General features: G+C 43.8%; 1 protein-coding gene and 1 pseudogene across 4 annotated transcripts in view; one reads left to right on the top strand and one right to left on the bottom strand.

Annotated features, from left to right (window-relative positions):
* CLPB (caseinolytic mitochondrial matrix peptidase chaperone subunit B) overlaps positions 1-16859 on the bottom strand; it is a 141652-nt gene that overhangs the window by 94921 nt on the left and 29872 nt on the right. The gene's annotated exons all lie outside the window — the stretch shown is intronic.
* On the top strand, positions 7579-7911 carry LOC109490880 (annotated as a pseudogene).

Raw genomic sequence — 16859 nt, 5'->3', positions numbered from 1 at the left:
CAGGTTCTCACTTGGAGACGGATTTGCTCTTAGTTTACACATAACTGGGATAAAACTGGCATTGGTCTTCCTGTTTCCCAGAAGATGAAAAGCCAAGATGGTAAAAAAAGGCAGTTATAGATAGGCAAACCAACACAGAAGGCAGTGAGGAAAAATATCTGCTAGAGAGGTAGTATGGTATAGAGGTTAAGAACACTGGCTTTAAAATCTGGGACAATCAACATGAATAATGATAGTAATGGATTATAACCCATTGAGTAAAAAAAAGATTCCATAATTCCATACTGAAAATAGTTAAGTTAATGGGATGAAAGGAAAGCTCTTCCTTACTGTAGAATGACAACTAATAAATGTAGAAGGAAGAATGAAATTAGAACATCATCATTTTGCAATCTCATAATTATCATGGATAATAAGAGCATCTGGCTTACACGGCTGTGTTAATACATGTAAAGTGCTCAGAACACCATCTGATGACTGGATTAAGACGATGTGGTCCATATATACAATGGAATATTACTCAGCCATCAGAAAGAACGATTACCCAACATTTGCATCAACATGGACGGGGACTGGAGGAGATTATGCTAAGGTGAAATAAGTCAAGCAAAGAAAGACAATTATCATATGGTTACTCATTTATGGAACATAAGAAATAGCAGGAAGATTGGTAGGAGAAGGAAGGGAAGAATGAAGGGGGGTAAACAAAAGGAGGAATGAACCATGAGAGACTATGGACTCTGGGAAACAAACTGAGGGCTTCAGAGGGGAGGGGAGTGGGGGACTGGGATAGGCCGGTGATGGGTATTAAGGAGGGCACATATTGCATGGTGCACTGAGTGTTATACACAACTAATGAATCATGGAACATTACATCAAAAACTAAGGATATACTGTATGGTGACTACCATAACATAAAAAATTATTATAAAAATTTTAAAAAAAGAATGTCAATATAATAAGTATTCAATATACTTGAATTCAATAAGTATTCAATTCAATATAATAAGTATATATATCAAATATATGTCAATATAATAAGTATATATGTCAATATAATAAGTATTCAACAAACGTTGGTTATTGTTACTATGTCCCTTACCCTGTGGTTGGGCTGTGGGGAAGTCAAGAGAAATGTGAACTGAGACACTTAAATTGGGAAGACAGCATGATATTTTATAACAAGCAGAGAGAGATCTGGGTTCAAATCAAAGCTCTATCATTTACTGTCTTTGATCCTGGACAAGTTACTATACCTCTGACGCCCATTCCCTTACCAGAATAATGGAGATAATAATGCCCCCCCACAGATTATAAGTATGTAAAACTCAGTAGTGCATGGTACATAGAAGGAGTCCACAAATATGAGCTCTCTTCCCTTTGTCCACATAATCTTAGTGATAATAACATGAATCTGGGCTGAAGTAAGCAACGGATGTATACCTTGACCACGCCCCCCCGACTCATGCTGGTACAGCCCTGGGTTAAGAAGGCAGCACTTCTTTCTATATTCTGCACAAGGCGGTTTGTTTTGAAATCCAAGTGAGAAAGGTTTGTCGATCTAAACTCAAAGGGACATAATTTGGTTAATCCTCAGCTGCTGTGTCCAATCACCATTCAATCACAACCCTTCCCATGGCAGGCTGTCCCTCCAGGCAGCTACTGTCACTAAGTGTGCTACCTGGGCCTCTCCAGGTTCGTGAGTATTGATTCCATCTGTCCAATTTGCAGGCTGCAAGACGTGTCCAAGCAACCAAGTATGCTGCCCTTGGCCCTGGAGGGCAGACAGTGGTCTGGTAGGATGGAGAGAAGACAGTGACTAGGCTCGGCCCTCAGACTGCTAACCCAATCAAAGGGAATGGGCAATTCACTTCACAAACTTGGAGGCCAAAGAGGGTAAGCAACCAAGCTGGTGATTCATTCTGTAACCTCAGAGAAGATTCCCTTCACTTTTAATAAAACTCAAAGGCAGCAGCCCCACTGTGGGGGTATAGCTGGACTAAAGGAACTGTGGGCTACTTAGTGGCCAAGAGTGACACCAAACACCTTGCCAGATGGCTAAGAGGCATTCTGTCCAACAGACATTACTTACTTACAATGCATCTAATCCAGACCTCCAGGGGGATCAGGCCCTTCTTGGAGAAGCCAGCCCAGATCAGGCTAGAGGGCTACATGACTATGCTTAGCTTTGGCGATCAAAGCTAGCTTTGATGACCAAAAGAACATCCTGGACCTATGGGCTACAGCAGGGCAAAAACAGGGTAGGAGGCTAGCCAGGTTAGAGAAAGCTAAGGCAAAGCTGGTAAGAACAGGCTTAGCAGTTGGCCATACCCAGCAAGCATCAAGAAGTTGAGAGTAAAACAGAACCAAGAGCCAGAGACCAGGCAGCACGGATACAAGGCAGAGTCAAAAGCCAGGTCAGATGTAAAGGACTAGAGGCTAAAGAAGAACTGCAGGTCACAAACCAAGTAGGCTGCCAGAAACCAAGGAATATATAGGTATCAGAAGTCAAGGAAACGCAAAAGAAGCAGACACCAGGAGCAGCAGTGAGACTTTGGAAATAAAGTAATTTCTTTCTCTTTGATGCTTTTTTACTGAAGCTGAAAAAAAAACCCAGGTTCAGAACTGTATTTGGGAGAAGGTGACTTACATGGGGAGATGGTAAGTTGGCCCAGCCATCTATCTGGCTAAAAGGGGAGTACAAGGTCAGGAGTAAAAAGAGAATCTGATGGCACAAAGGGAAGCAGACGCTGCTATCTGAGGTGATCTATCAAAGGACAACTGCAGCCTCCCCTCTGTTCTGATGCTGGCAAACTGGTTATTGACTGTTAGTAGGTTTGGGTTTAAGTATTACTGCCTTAAATTTGGGTAGCTGGTACTAAACAGGCTGTGGTGTATGAGCAAGGCCTTTAGGGTCATAACAGCTCGAGTAAAGGGGGGCAAAGTCTACATTCCACGCACTTATGTTTTCCTACAACAAGAAACATTTCTACTCAAAGGATCTATGCTGACTACTCCACAGGTTCTTCCGGGGCAAAGAGAATACCAGCAATTCTCTGAGCCAGCTCAGGATTTGGTCTCTGGTGGTCTGTGGAAAGAAAACCAATGTCATTACTAGCCTCCAAGACTAATCTCCAGACTCTATTTCCCTAATTTGGAGATTCAGAGGCTGTGTACAGCCCAAGAGGATGGGGGAATTCTTTTAATGACTTGGCTCTAGCAGCAGTACTTGCCTTCCCGTATGCCCATCAGAATCTGTTCTGTTCTTATCTCCGCCCAAGTGATCTGACTCACCAAAATGATCGGGCCTTATGAATAATGAAGGTGAAGGTTGTGAGCGTGAGTTCTGATCCTAAGCTGAGAACTATTTTATTCTCTGCCTTGTTTCTACTACCTGCTAGTACAAATATCTGTTTTCTCAAGGGTACAGAGTGTGACTAAGTAGGAGGAAGACAGCAGTCCAATAAGAGCTAACATTTGTGTATACTTCCCCCATGCCATACGCTGTTTTAAACACCTCATGTATACTAACACATTTAATCTTTACAACAACCCAGTGAGGCAGGTTATGCATTAAGAAAACTGAGGCACTAAGGAGTTAAGTAACTTGCCTAAGGTATCATTCAGCTGTAAGGAGTTGAGGTGGGATTCAAAGCAGGGCAGTTTGGCTACAAAGTCCATGTCTTTATTCCTCTGCTATACTGCCCTTCACTTCCCTATAATGACTCCCAGGCAGCTAACCAACCGTGGGAGCACTACGCCTCAGGTCAGGTTTTAGCAACAAAGGCGGGATCAGAGATCCCAATAGAGGAAGAAACAAAAAAAAAGATTACTATTAAGTATATGAAGAGATCCTCAAACTCATCTGTTATTAGAGAAAAGCAAATTAAAACAATGAGATATCACTTTAAATTCCACAAATTGGCAAAAGTTAGAAAGCTGAAAAATGCCACATGTTGGAGAGGACAAGGGGTTCTGGGACCGTTCGACAGACTGGTGCAGCCACTCTAGAAGGCGATCTTGTAATACTTCATCAAATTAAAGTACCTTACCCTATGACCGAGCACTTCTGAATATATATCTCCCAGAGCAATTCTTACACAGATCTATAAAGGGCAACATGGAAGACATTCATCCCAGCATTCTGTGACAGTGGGGAGTTGCAGGCCATCAAGTGTCCACCATTGGGGAATAAGTAAGTTAAATGTGGTAGACACACACTGTGAAATACGATATAGCAGTTAGAAGCAACAGGCTGGATATACATGAAACAACACTGACATGATTTTTTTAAAGGGCTGATTCCCTATCCCCTTCTATTAATCATTAACTGAACTTAACCATTTGTTCCAAAAGTTTATTCCTTCAGGAAGTCTTTCAACCGCAGAACTGCTAATTCCTATGATGATCTAGTGGATCTTGGGGACTGAAAGATTAAGGACCCAGCGAAAACAATGAATTCTCTGAAGTACACCAAAGGCCATCAAATGTGCCACATCTGCTGGGAGTGTCCGTTGCTGATTCAACTGGTTAGTGCCCATCACCTTCAGGGCTCTTCAGGGACAAGGTCACCAACTCAACTGAGTCTTCTCTGACCCCCAGCCTGGGTCCATGTCCTTCCTATTTGTCTACCCAGAATGCAGTACTCACCCCCATGGGTGACCCTCATCATGTTGCACCACGATTGCCTGTTTACTTTTATTTGCCTTTCCTGCTAGACTGTGAGGCAAGGGCCATGTCTTCACTTTCATTCCCAGCTCCTTGCCCAGTACCTGGGTCAAAGTTGTCTGTGGATGCTTTCTGAATGAGTGCATGAATAAATGAAGGATGAATAAATAAAATCATTATTTTATTTGGTGTGAAATGGAGGACAATGGTAGATGCAACTGTTTCAGCCCTGCCCAGACAACTCCCACCTGAGGGTACAAACTAGCACAGGCAGTTTAGCTGTGGAAAACCTTCACCTTCCTCTCCCGAGCACCAGGTCTTCCCTGCCTTCCACCAGGCAGTTGTCAGACAAAGCTGAGGAAATGAATAGGAGGGTGGTCCCGAGCGGCAGCTCCTGAGACTCACGGAACTCCCTTTGGAGCCACAGCCCCCATGAGGCGCATTTTAATTTGCTGATCAGGTTGTAATTAGATTAGAGGTGGGAGCACATGTAGGAAGGTTGGCTCACACTGACCTTGATGAGCTCCTGCTTTCAGGACAGCGGGGTGTCACAATGCATGGGAGGACAGTTACATCGATCGATGTTAAGGCTTTCTGCTCTCAGTGGCCGGAGGGGCTTGGGGTGGCCACATTGTTTAGGAAAAAGCGAGGAAACCTGTGGTGGGGGCAGAGGCCTATGCCGGGCCAGGCGCGTGTCAAAGACGGCTGGCGAGCAGCTGGAGTTGGTGAAGCAAGAAGGGCAGTGATCCCAGCTCCAGGTCGTCCCCACACAATGTGAGCTTCAGGAGAAGCTCCTCCAACTCCTCCTCCCCTCTACCCCCCACATCCAAAGCATAGGGTCACTGTGATGAGTGTCACGGGTCCCAAGGAGAAGACAAAGACTTGACCTATTCTCAACCCAGTGCACACCTCGAAGAAGGGAGGAAGCAAAGAGGTCACAGTTCAGGAGGTTTGCTGGAAAGTCAAAGGAGCTGTGGCTCATTCAGTCTACTGGCTGGTCTATGCGCTGGTCAGGAAAGCAGGGTGGCCTGACCAAAGGCACCGGCATGTGCTAAATCTAAAGGTCCTGTGGCATGGGGGCATGGACTGGGAGTGGAGAGGGTGGGGAGAGCAGTTTTCTTCTTAAAGCCAGCTTCCTTAGGAAATAAACTAAGATTCATAGGAGGCAAAGTACCTGTGTAGAAAATGTGCCACAATTTTCTCAAGAGGGGATAATAATCTTTTGTTTACTTCCCTCAAAAGGTAAAGATCAGTAATCACAACATAGCAGCCACAGTGTGTTAAGCACCTTACATTCACTATTCCAGATCCACGTAACCACTTGCAATGAGGTAGTAGTCCCATTTTATAAATGAATAAACTGAGGCTCAGCAAGGTTAACATGAGCTGCCCAAGTATTCACATTAATTAAGCATAGGAACCAAGATTCAAATCAAGGTCTGTGTAGGGCCAAACCTGGTACACATTTCCCTAAACCACTGGTTCTCACTCATCCAACTATCCATCTGTTAGTCTGTCTTACTATCCCATAATTACTTGGTACTATGTACCAGGGATAGTGACATTTTCAGATGGTAAGGTAAAGCAGGTCATAGTAGCTAGCTGGGTTAAAAGGGAGTCTCCTTCAGATGAACAAGGGTCAAAATCAATGGTGGGCCCAGACAACGTGAGATTATTTGGGGCAAGGCCCAAGGAAGACATGGCACATTAAGAAGGCCATGGAACCAAGATTACCCATCACAGGTTTCCCAGACAATCTCGATTTCACACCCTTAGCTTAGTTCTAAATATAATTCCGTATTTCCATGTCTTTCGATCTGTGCTCTAGAATACATGGTTGCTGAACCTATAGGCCAACGTGGTCAAGCCCTGGTTGTTAGAGATTTCACCACAGTATGATTTATAAGAGAATGCTGGGGCTGGTATACTTCCTAGACTCTGGATGAAAATAGTAACAAAAAACCAAAAAATATTAATAATGCCAGCAGATACCTACTAAGTACTTAACTACACACTAGGCATTGTACTGAACAGTTTTACGCACATTTTAATCTTCGCAATCACCCTACGCTGAGGTAGGGGTTATTATTATTTGCATTTTGCAGATGAGGAAACAGAGCTAGTAAGAGGTAGAAGGTTTCAAACCTAAGCAGTCTCCTTCCAGAGCCCTTATTCCTTACCACTATGTCACACACAATCAGATTATGTGTTCCCCCACCCAGGGACTGTGGCCCGACCATCTGCTCCTCACACATAAGGCCCAGTACAGACCAGTAAATGTTTGTTGAATCAGTTCACTTCTGGGGCCTTAACACTGATGCACACACAGAGTTTTTTGTCAGCTCCTGGGCTTTATTTGCTACTATTGCTAAGTTGGGTCTTCCTCACCCTGGATTTTACAGTTGGCTTTGGTTTTAATTTCAGACTTAAACACTCATCCCTATTAATGTTTATCACCACAGATTTAACCATTGTTCTAGACCACTGAGTTCTTTTTTCAATATCCCTGATTCTTGCACCCAACATATTACCTCCCTCCTTAAGCTTCATTTAATCTGCCAACTGGGTTGGCATTTATCCATGGTCTCAACGTTATCAGTGATGTAGTAACTGAATAGGACAGGGCCCCGTGGCTCACTACTAGAATTTGCTCTCCAATCTCCAATCATATATACATAACACATGAAACAGGTCATTCACCATTTGACTGAACTACTCTCCACATCATACTTTATTCATGTGGGTATCATGAGACACAAATACCCTGCTGAAACCCAGACATACCTACTACATTACTGTACACTCCTGATCCACTAGCCTGCAGGCCTATTTAAATAAGCAACTCATCTCTTTCTGCCATCTTGGAGCCTATGGAGGCCTGCTGGGAACAGGACTCCTAAAACGACAAATATGTCTGGAAGGCTGTGGTCCAAGGCCATTTTTGCTGGCTATAAGTGAGGTCTCCGAAACCAGAGGGAGCACAAAGCTCTTCTTATAACTGAAGGTGTTTATGTTCAAGATGAAACTGAATTCTACTTAGGTAAGAGATGTGCTTAGGTGTACAAAGCAAAGAACAACACCGTGACTCCTGGTGGCAAACTGAACAAAACCAGAGTAATCTACGGAAAAGTAACTCATGTTCATGGAACCAGTGGCATGGTTCTTGCCAAATTCTGAAGCAACCTTCCTGCTAAAGCCACTGGCCACGGAATCCATGTGATGCTGTATCTTTCAAGGATTTAAACTTACTGAAAAGTAAATAAATAAAGGTGTAAATCTGTTCTCTTATAAAAATAAATACATAATAAATAAGCAAGCAAGCAGCTCATGGCACAACGTGGGTCTAATGTCTTTAAAAAGAGGTGTGGGAGTGAACCATATCCCAGTCCCTAGCAGTGGAACACCCTCCCCCAAGCAGCTGAATTGGATAAGCACTGGATGTCCCCCTGATTCCAAATGATACTCTCCATGAAAGCACCAAACACAGAACCCCAGGACGGGATATAGTGTTGGAGAAGGGGGGTTACCGTGAGACTGTTACGTTAGGCAAATGAGCTGGCACTGCTTTCCAGGGAGCACTGTCTTGGGTTGCCTAAGGTCAAGGCATGCATCTGCCAAACTAGAATCAGTGCATGCTGGAATTGGAATATCATTACTATGAAACGGGATTATCTTGAGCAACGATTCCAAATGGGATTAGAAATGACTGTTACTCAGACATAATCGGCCACAGCAGCAGTGGGAGAAACATCAAGCCCGGCACACTTTTCTGGGGGCATGATGCTGGCATTCCGGGCACCTGGCCAGCACCCTCACCCACCCTTCCTTGCTGGGAAATACTGGGCACTGTCCTGCATCAGGCAGGTGGCCACCTGGGACAAAAGCCAGTCCCACATTAAAGTGCCCTTCTCTGGGGTCTCATGTTCTAGGCCCAGCTTCTTAGCTGAAAAGGAGTGGAAAAAGAATCTCCAAAGCCCTTCTGCTTCTGAGCCATCTAAAGGTGTTGGTGAGAGACCAGTAATACCCCAGATTCAAAGACAGGCTTACCTGCAGACTGTTAACTAACCTCCTCCTGGAGTAACCCACCATCAGCAGTAATAATAATAATTAAGCACCACCCCCACTACTACTATGCTACTAACTAAAGTAGCCAACGCTTATCGAGTGCTTACTATATGGCAGACGTTCTTCCAAACAATACAGTATTTACGTATTTAAACCTCAAAACAGCCTTTTGGGGTAGATTTGCTTATTATCCCCATTTTATGGCTGAAGAAACAATCACAGATAAGTGAAAGAACCTGCCAAGGTACATAACTGGTAAGAGGAAGAACAGGAGTTGAACCCATGTAATCTGGCTCTAGAGCCGCAGATGTACAGACACTAACTAGACTACCACAGACTGAGTGAGAGGATTGTGGCCAATGTTGGACAAGGCCTTTCCTTCACATTCTCTGGTCTCTAGACTCTGCCAGTTCCTCCAACTGGATCTGGCACATTCTTACTTTACCACCTTTGTGAACCTATGCGCACACTGGTCCTTTGGTACTAATGATATTCCAGAAATGCTGTCCCTCTACTCTCTACCTCTACCGATCAAAATCCTGTCCATCTTTCAAGGCCCACCTCATGTGAAAGGCCTCCTTTCATGATCTCGCCTCTACACGGCATGATCTCTGCCTGGCATTCCAGGTGCTCTTCTCTGGGACACTGACCACATTCTGACTCATTCTACAGGTTAAAAAAAAAGGCGGGGGGATCTGTTTATCCCTTTACTGACTGTCAGCTTTTTTTTTTTAAAGATTTTTTTTTTAAATGTTATTTCTAAGTAAGCTCTATATCCAACATGGGGCTCAAACTTACAACCCCAAGATCAAGAGTTATATGCTCTACCAACTGAGCCAGCCAGGTACCCCCTGACTGTCAGCTTTTCGAGACAAGGAAAGTGGTCTGTTTTTAGACTTCTCATAATCATCCAGCATGTCTTGACACCAGTGGGTCATCAAAAAACCTTGACTGAGTTGACTTGACTCTGGTCCTGGCACCTCTTAGTCCATCCCATGGCCTTCCTCCCCACCCCTTCCCTCCACAGGCAGTATATCCAGTGGAAAGAATGAGAATTTATGGTTCAAAGAGAACTGGTTTCAAGTCCTGGCTCCCTCTTTCACTCTTTCACTTATTAGACAACCATGGGCATCTTCCCTATATGTAAAATAGGGATAATGATCCTTTCCTATTAGGATTGTAGTGAGGATTAGAGACAACACAGGAAGTGCCTGACATGGGCCTGGCACACAGAAGGCACCCAATCACAACCATAGCTATGATCACCACTACAGTCAGAAAACCAGCCAGCGCAAAGCTCAGCCTCCTTGGGCCAAAGGAAGCACCCCTCTGCAACAAACAGTCAGGCCAAGAACAAGCTGGGGACCCTAGGAAGAGGCTGTAGGCCTTTAAGGCAGGATAGACCTCTATGTGGTCAGGCCCCCTAAGGAACTGCATTGAAGCGCAGGTGCAGAGGTGCTCGACCTGCTCTGCCTCCGGCCAGCCAGCAAAGAAGGAGAGCCTCCCAGGAACCCTGCCCCTGGTCCGGCCGCAAGAGCAGCATCACTGTAAAAACACCTATGCAGCTGCTAGCCCCACAAAGAAAGGCCCGCGTAGCCTCTTCTGCAGGACAGAAATCTGGTTGGGGCTGCTGGTTTATTAAAGACAGGGTTTAATGCCCACCCGCCCATCCCCTTAGTAAGGTGGAGGGAAAATAAGCAAATGCTAAAAATAAACGACTGCTATAAGAGGAAATTAAATGGTCTTCAGCCAAGGATGGCGGCATTTTAAAATTAACAAAGCCCAGGTACCACATCCAGGAAGGCCTTGGCAAATGCGTGTTAGCCACTCATTAGATCAGCTCCTCAGGGACCCCAGCCAAGCAGGGAAGGCAGTGCCGGGAAGCAGTTCTTCCGATGCTGATGAAATGCACTCCGGGAGAAAAGGCAGAGGAGGGAGGGAGACTCTTGTGGGGAATTTCAAACAGTTTTGCTGGAGCTCTGCCTCACGGTCTCACCTTCTCTAAGGCAGGGGCTTTCAAAGCAACCAGCAAGCCCAAGTGGACTCAAATCTGAATCTCCCCACACCACCCTCCTCTTTCAGGATCTTTGGTTCCTGAAGCACCACAACGGCCACACTATTTAGGTGGTCTCCCTGCATGGCAGTCCAGGGACAAGGAGTCTGAGGATGATGTGGGATGGGAGGCAAGCTCTCAGTCCTGTACCCTGCACCTTTTCCTTACTATTAAGAATCGTAGGATATGCTGTGAATTTATATAAGCTCACTGTGTATCACTTGTAAGTGAATTTATCATTATTCATCAGTAATTATACATCATGACATCACAAATCATGAGAATTCACAAACCTTTATTCTCTATTAACAATTAGAGTATACAGTACTCTAATGTGAAACGCCATCAACAATAGGAAATCTAAACATTCCGGGTGACCATGAACTATATGAATTCATTTTGACACTACAAACATGAATTCTTAGTATGCCACAGGTTACAATTAATAATGAAAATTAGACAGGGATGCTGGCTTTTTTAAAAGTTTTTTTTTAAGGGGCGCCTGGGTGGCACAGTGGTTGGGCGTCTGCCTTCGGCTCAGGGCGTGATCCCGGCATTGTGGGATCGAGCCCCACGTCGGGCTCTTCTGCTTGTGAGCCTGCTTCTTCCTCTCCCACTCCCCCTGCTTGTGTTCCCCCTCTCGCTGGCTGTCTCTATCTCTGTCAAATAAATAAATAAAAAAAAAAAAAAGTTTTTTTTAAGTCCATTTACTGAAGTATCTTTTACTCATAGCAAAATGCATCCTTTTAGGATGTACCATTTGATGAGTTTTTGTTGTATATCACCACCACAATCAAGATTTAGAATATTTCCATCACCCCAAAAGCTTCTTTGGGCCCTTTCCTCCTGCTCCTAAATCCTAGCAGCCACTAACCTGATTTCTGTCCCTACAGTACTGCCTTTTGCAGGCTGTCATATAAATGGAGTTATACCATAGGTAGTTTTTTGTGTCTGGCTTTAGCTTAGCATAAGGCTTTTAAGGTTCGATCCTGTGGGGGCACCTAGGTGGCTCAGTCAGTTAAGCATCCAACTCTTGATTTCGGCTCAGGTCATGATCTCAGGGTTGTGAGATCGAGCCCCGTGCTGGGCTCTGCACTGAGAGTGGAGCCTGCTTATGATTCTCTCTCTCCCTCTTCCCCTCCCCCAGTCACCTATATGCACTCTCTGGAAAAAAAAAAAAAAAGATTCATCCCTGTTCTGCATGTGTGAATAGTTTTTGGGGGTTTTTGTTTTTGTTTTTTTTAAAGATTATTGGCTCACTCAGTTAAGCGTCTGCCTTCAGCTCAGGTCATGATCCCAGGGTCCTGGGATCGAGTCCTGCATCAGGATCCCTGCTCAGCAGGGAGCCTGCTTTTCCCTCTGCCTGCTGCTCCCCCTGCTTGTGCCCTCTCTCTCTCTCTCTGGCATATAAATAAATAAAATCTTTAAAAAATAAATAAATACATAAATAAAGATTTTATTTATTGGACACAGAGCGAGCATAAGCAGGGGGAGCATCAGGCAGAGAGAGAGGGAGAAGCAGGCTCCCCTGGGAGCAGGGGGCCTGAAGGGGAGCTCAATCCCAGCACCCTGGGATCATGACCTGAGCCGAAGGCAATCGCTTAGCGAAGTGAGCCACCCAGGTGCCCCTGAACAGTTCTTTTTTTTTAAATTGCTGGGTAGTGGTCCACTGTATGGATGAACCATAACTGGTCCATTCAACAGCTGATGGACATTTGGGTGATTTCCAGTTTTTGGCGATTATGAACAAAGCTACTATAAATGTCTGCACACAGGTCTTTTTGAAGATGTATGCTGTTACGTCTCATGGACAAAGTAGGTACAGGAGCTGGTATTGCTGGGTTGCATGGTAAATATATGTTTCACCTTTATGAGAAACTGCTGATGTGTTTTCCAAAGTGGCCACAGCATAATGCATGCCTGTCAGCAACGATGGCAATTGTTCTGCATCCCTGTCACCACTTGGTATTGTCAGGTTTTCTAAATTTTAGCCATTCTAAATGACTAATGCTCAGTATCTCTTCATGTGCTTATCTGCCATCCATCTCTTCTCTCGTTAATGTCTGCTCAAATCTTTTGCCCATTTTTTAAAAATTGGGTTGTCTTTTTATCACTGATTTGTAAGAGTTCTTTATATCTTCTGGATAATATTCCTTTATCAGATGTGTGTTTTGACAGTTTCTTTTTTGAGGAATTAAAAATTATAAGGATCTAAATCATACCTTTTTCTGCCAACCCACTATCCCCTGCATATACACACTGATGAAGGAAACAGGACAGTCTTAAACCTTCAGTTTACAAATACCCTGGTGCCACTGGACGGAGAGTCAAGCAGTAGTTGATACCTGCTAAAACTCATGAGGCTATTTCACCTCCACTATAAGCACCCAACCAACATTAGACTTTAAGGAAAGCTACATCTGGAGAAATGGCTGTCTTATAAATAGCTTTTGGCCCCCCAGGCTCTGCACCTCCCAAAAGCCCTGTTCTGGTCCACCAGGTTCCTGGAATGGTCAACAGTCGTCACACTCCATTGCTGGCCATTGTCCACTGGGAAAGGTAGGAGGCTCCCAATCCATCCTTCAGTGAAAGAGCAAACAGTGGGGCCTGTGGCTGCTTGGACATCAAAGTTGAGCAAACAGGCCTGGCAGGCCCTGCCTCTCCGCCTACACATCCTGCAAATGCCATGTGAAGGAGCTTCCCTGAGGGGGTCATGACTTTCAGCTTGTCATAGCACACATCAAAGTTTGCACCACACACGAACTGGGTACATGGGTTCGAATCAAGTCGCCTAAGAGCGGATACTCAGCCATTGTGTCCAGTTTTAATCCTGTGTTTTCCCAAGTAATTAAGCCTTCTTGCTTATGAACTTGTGACTAAGTAAAGCATCACTGAGAAGTTGTAACATCAAAGTGCCTTCCACCGTCTGTCCATGTTTGGTAAAATTGGATTTCTTTCCCTTCTTAAAGAAAAACTAATTGAATTTAGCTGCAGGCTGGGTATATTTGCACGAGCTGGTAAAGGCTATGCTAAGTCACAGCGATCATTCTGGGACCCTGTGGCTTAGCCTTTAGCTGGGCTGGGTCAAAGTGCAACACAGAATGAGGCACCCAGACGCAAGCTAAACAAGTCCCTGTAGCATGAGGCTTATGGAGGCCTCACTATGGAAAAGAGGTCAGCCCCCAGCAACTGCTCCTCAGGTCACTACTACACCCAAGCTGTTACTAGGGCTGGCAAAAGGATCATCCTCTTAGAATGTTGGTAAATCTTTGGCAGAATGGCTACTGAAGACAATGGCCATCACATTACTCAAGTCCTTGATGTCAGCAGTCCAAGGAAGCTTCTTAAGGCAAAGGCTGTGGTGCTTATTATCTGAACCCCCTCACAGCCTAGCACATCAGCACCAGATGCAGTATAGTTTTAAAAAAATGTTTGCTGGATACATAAAATGATAATATAAAGGGGTGTCAGAACAAAGTTCTTTCCTGAAGAACCAAACTCTCTGTATCCTTTTTTTTTTTTGCCTTGCTCATCAGTAAACTTCAATCTCAAGTAATAATTAATTCCACTAATTACCTGATTTACAGTGAGTATAGTGTGGTACCATTTACGTGAAATCACACACAACACTGCTCAATTTCTAGATAGAGGGAATTCAGTTGACTGCTACTTTCTTCTCTATATTATTTTTACAAAAACAATAAACCTATTTTCAGAAAAGAAAATCTCTGGTTCAATCCTGATACAATTATCTTTCCTTTTACCAATATGATTTCTGATCCTGATCCAGGTTTAATTCTCCTGTGTACATTTATATTTGTATTTTAATTTGAGTCACTGCAAACCCTTTTTGGAAATAAAAGGAGAGAATAAATTATAAATTAAGTTCCCATACATACTTTTAAAATTTTGTTCTACAGTACTGTATTTATTAAAAATTAAATAAAATAGTACTGTCTTTACTATTCAAAATTGTTAAAAAATACATATATAAATAACAATTCACAAGATGTTAGTCTCCTTAAGGATAGAGATCATTGTGCTATATCCCTAAGGACACAGGCATGAAGCAGGCACTCACTAAAGGCCGCTGAAGGTGAAATGACTGGATCCTCTCAGGACCTCTCCCTTAAGCTTGTGGGCTGACAACATCTAACAGAGGTGAAGGTTCTCTGCTTTCAGCCTTGAAGCAAGGGGTGCTACCTCTATCCTCCCTTCATCCAAGTCCAAATGAAATGGTGGCATTTCAGTCCTGGCCAATATTACTCTGGAAGGGCTTGGTGACTGATGAAATGAGGATCAGTACGCTTCTAATAAGGAGAAACTTATTGGCAGACGGTGCTGGTATGGACGTGATCATCTTTAGACCACTTCCCTGCACCTTACCAATGAGGCCTGGCATTCCTGGTACTCCTGGCATTCCTTTTTATCAGGTTCTATTTTTCCTTCTTCTATAACACTTCTTACCTTCTAATATGCTATATATTTTATTTATGTATCATATTTATCATTTACTGCCTGTCCCTGCCTCTCTCTACCCAGGGACCACCACTAATATAGAAATAAGCTCTATGAGGGTAGGGATCTTTGTCTGTCAAGAACAGTGCCTGGAAAACAGTAGGTGCCAAAAAAAAAATTATGATATGAATAAATTAACCTGAAAGGTACACTACTTTCAATAAAAATCTGTCCCTAGCCACTGGAAGGAAGAGGAGGACACAAAATGGATGATTAAAACACCATAATTAGTCCTAAGAATCAAAACAAGTAAATACAAGCCAACACTTGCACTTTGCTCAACAAGCATCACTGACTTGCTAATGGCGCTGGACAAAGACAGGGCAATCAGTTAAGGCAACAAGTCATTAGAATTAGAGAAAAGCATCCCCAAAGCACATCTACCAGCTATCTGCACACTGCTTGACAGTACTCTTAAGTATAGTGTTATTTCCTTGTCTGTCTCAATGCTGGAAATACTACATATAGAAAGAAGGGCCACATACCCTCTTCCCTTTTCTCCACCACCTGCTTGCTATCTCTTGTGGATGGAGATACCCGCAATAGGGGAAAGAAAACTGGTGGGTGGGGTAAACACACGTTTGTGTGTAGACATGGCTAATATGGGCAATAAAGAATAACAACTCCTCATTTTAACAGGTAGCACATACGCTATATCTCACCGGACTCTTACAAAAATATAGCGGCAATCTACTCTGCTGCTAGATTCAGGCCCCTCATACCCTCTGCTTTGATAATATTCTGTCCACATGGCTCTGACATCAACTGGACTCTGACTCTCTACCTGCCTTTCTTTTCCACATTGGACCTTGAGCTCCCAAGGTCTTTGATTCTCCAATGATTAGCAGAGTATACATTTACCAAATGCTTGTGAAACTAACTGATTTCAGGTGAAGAAACAGGGTGCCCACAGAATTCTGAAATTCAACTAAGGGTCAGAACCAGGACTGGATTTCAGGCCTCTCAACTGCAAAGCCCATTTACACCAAGTTTTCTTTTGCTTGGAGCTTAAGAGGCACATAAGGAAATGGAGTGTTGAGAAGAGATTCAGGACAGAGGAACAGAGAAGAAAGTCCTATCTCAAGTACAGCTAAGTCTCTCAGCCTGTCTGAGGCAGTGCCACCTCTATATTAAAAACCCCTGTTTTGTCAGTTTCCACATTTATGATTCTTCCAAAGGAGGCCAGTAGTGGCAGACAAAAGCCTTAATGATCAGCTTGAAGGAAAAATTAAAACTGGTACTTCAAACTATCAATTTCCATGGTTGCTACTAACGTGCCCAGTCTGCCTTCTTTGAAAGCATTTCTTTTTGCTCTTAATCAATTCTTTTGTATAATTAGAGCATAACTACAGCTAGAGACTGGGATGGAGAAGTAGCATCCAGGATCTGGCAGACGGAGGCACCAGTGAGGTAAAGTAACACACAGATTTTGCAGGCAGCCAGACCAAATTCTAACTCCTGTCTGTGTGACCTCACACAAATCATCTTACCTCACTGGGCTTCAGTTTTCTCAGCTGCAAAATGAGAATTTTGGCAAACTGTGGCAGTTGTGAGA

This window comes from Ailuropoda melanoleuca, chromosome 8 (genome assembly GCF_002007445.2).
Source record: "Ailuropoda melanoleuca isolate Jingjing chromosome 8, ASM200744v2, whole genome shotgun sequence".
NCBI classification, from domain to species: domain Eukaryota; kingdom Metazoa; phylum Chordata; class Mammalia; order Carnivora; family Ursidae; genus Ailuropoda; species Ailuropoda melanoleuca.
The sequence above is the reverse complement of the archived record's forward strand: the minus strand, read 5'-3'. Positions and strand labels throughout refer to the sequence as shown.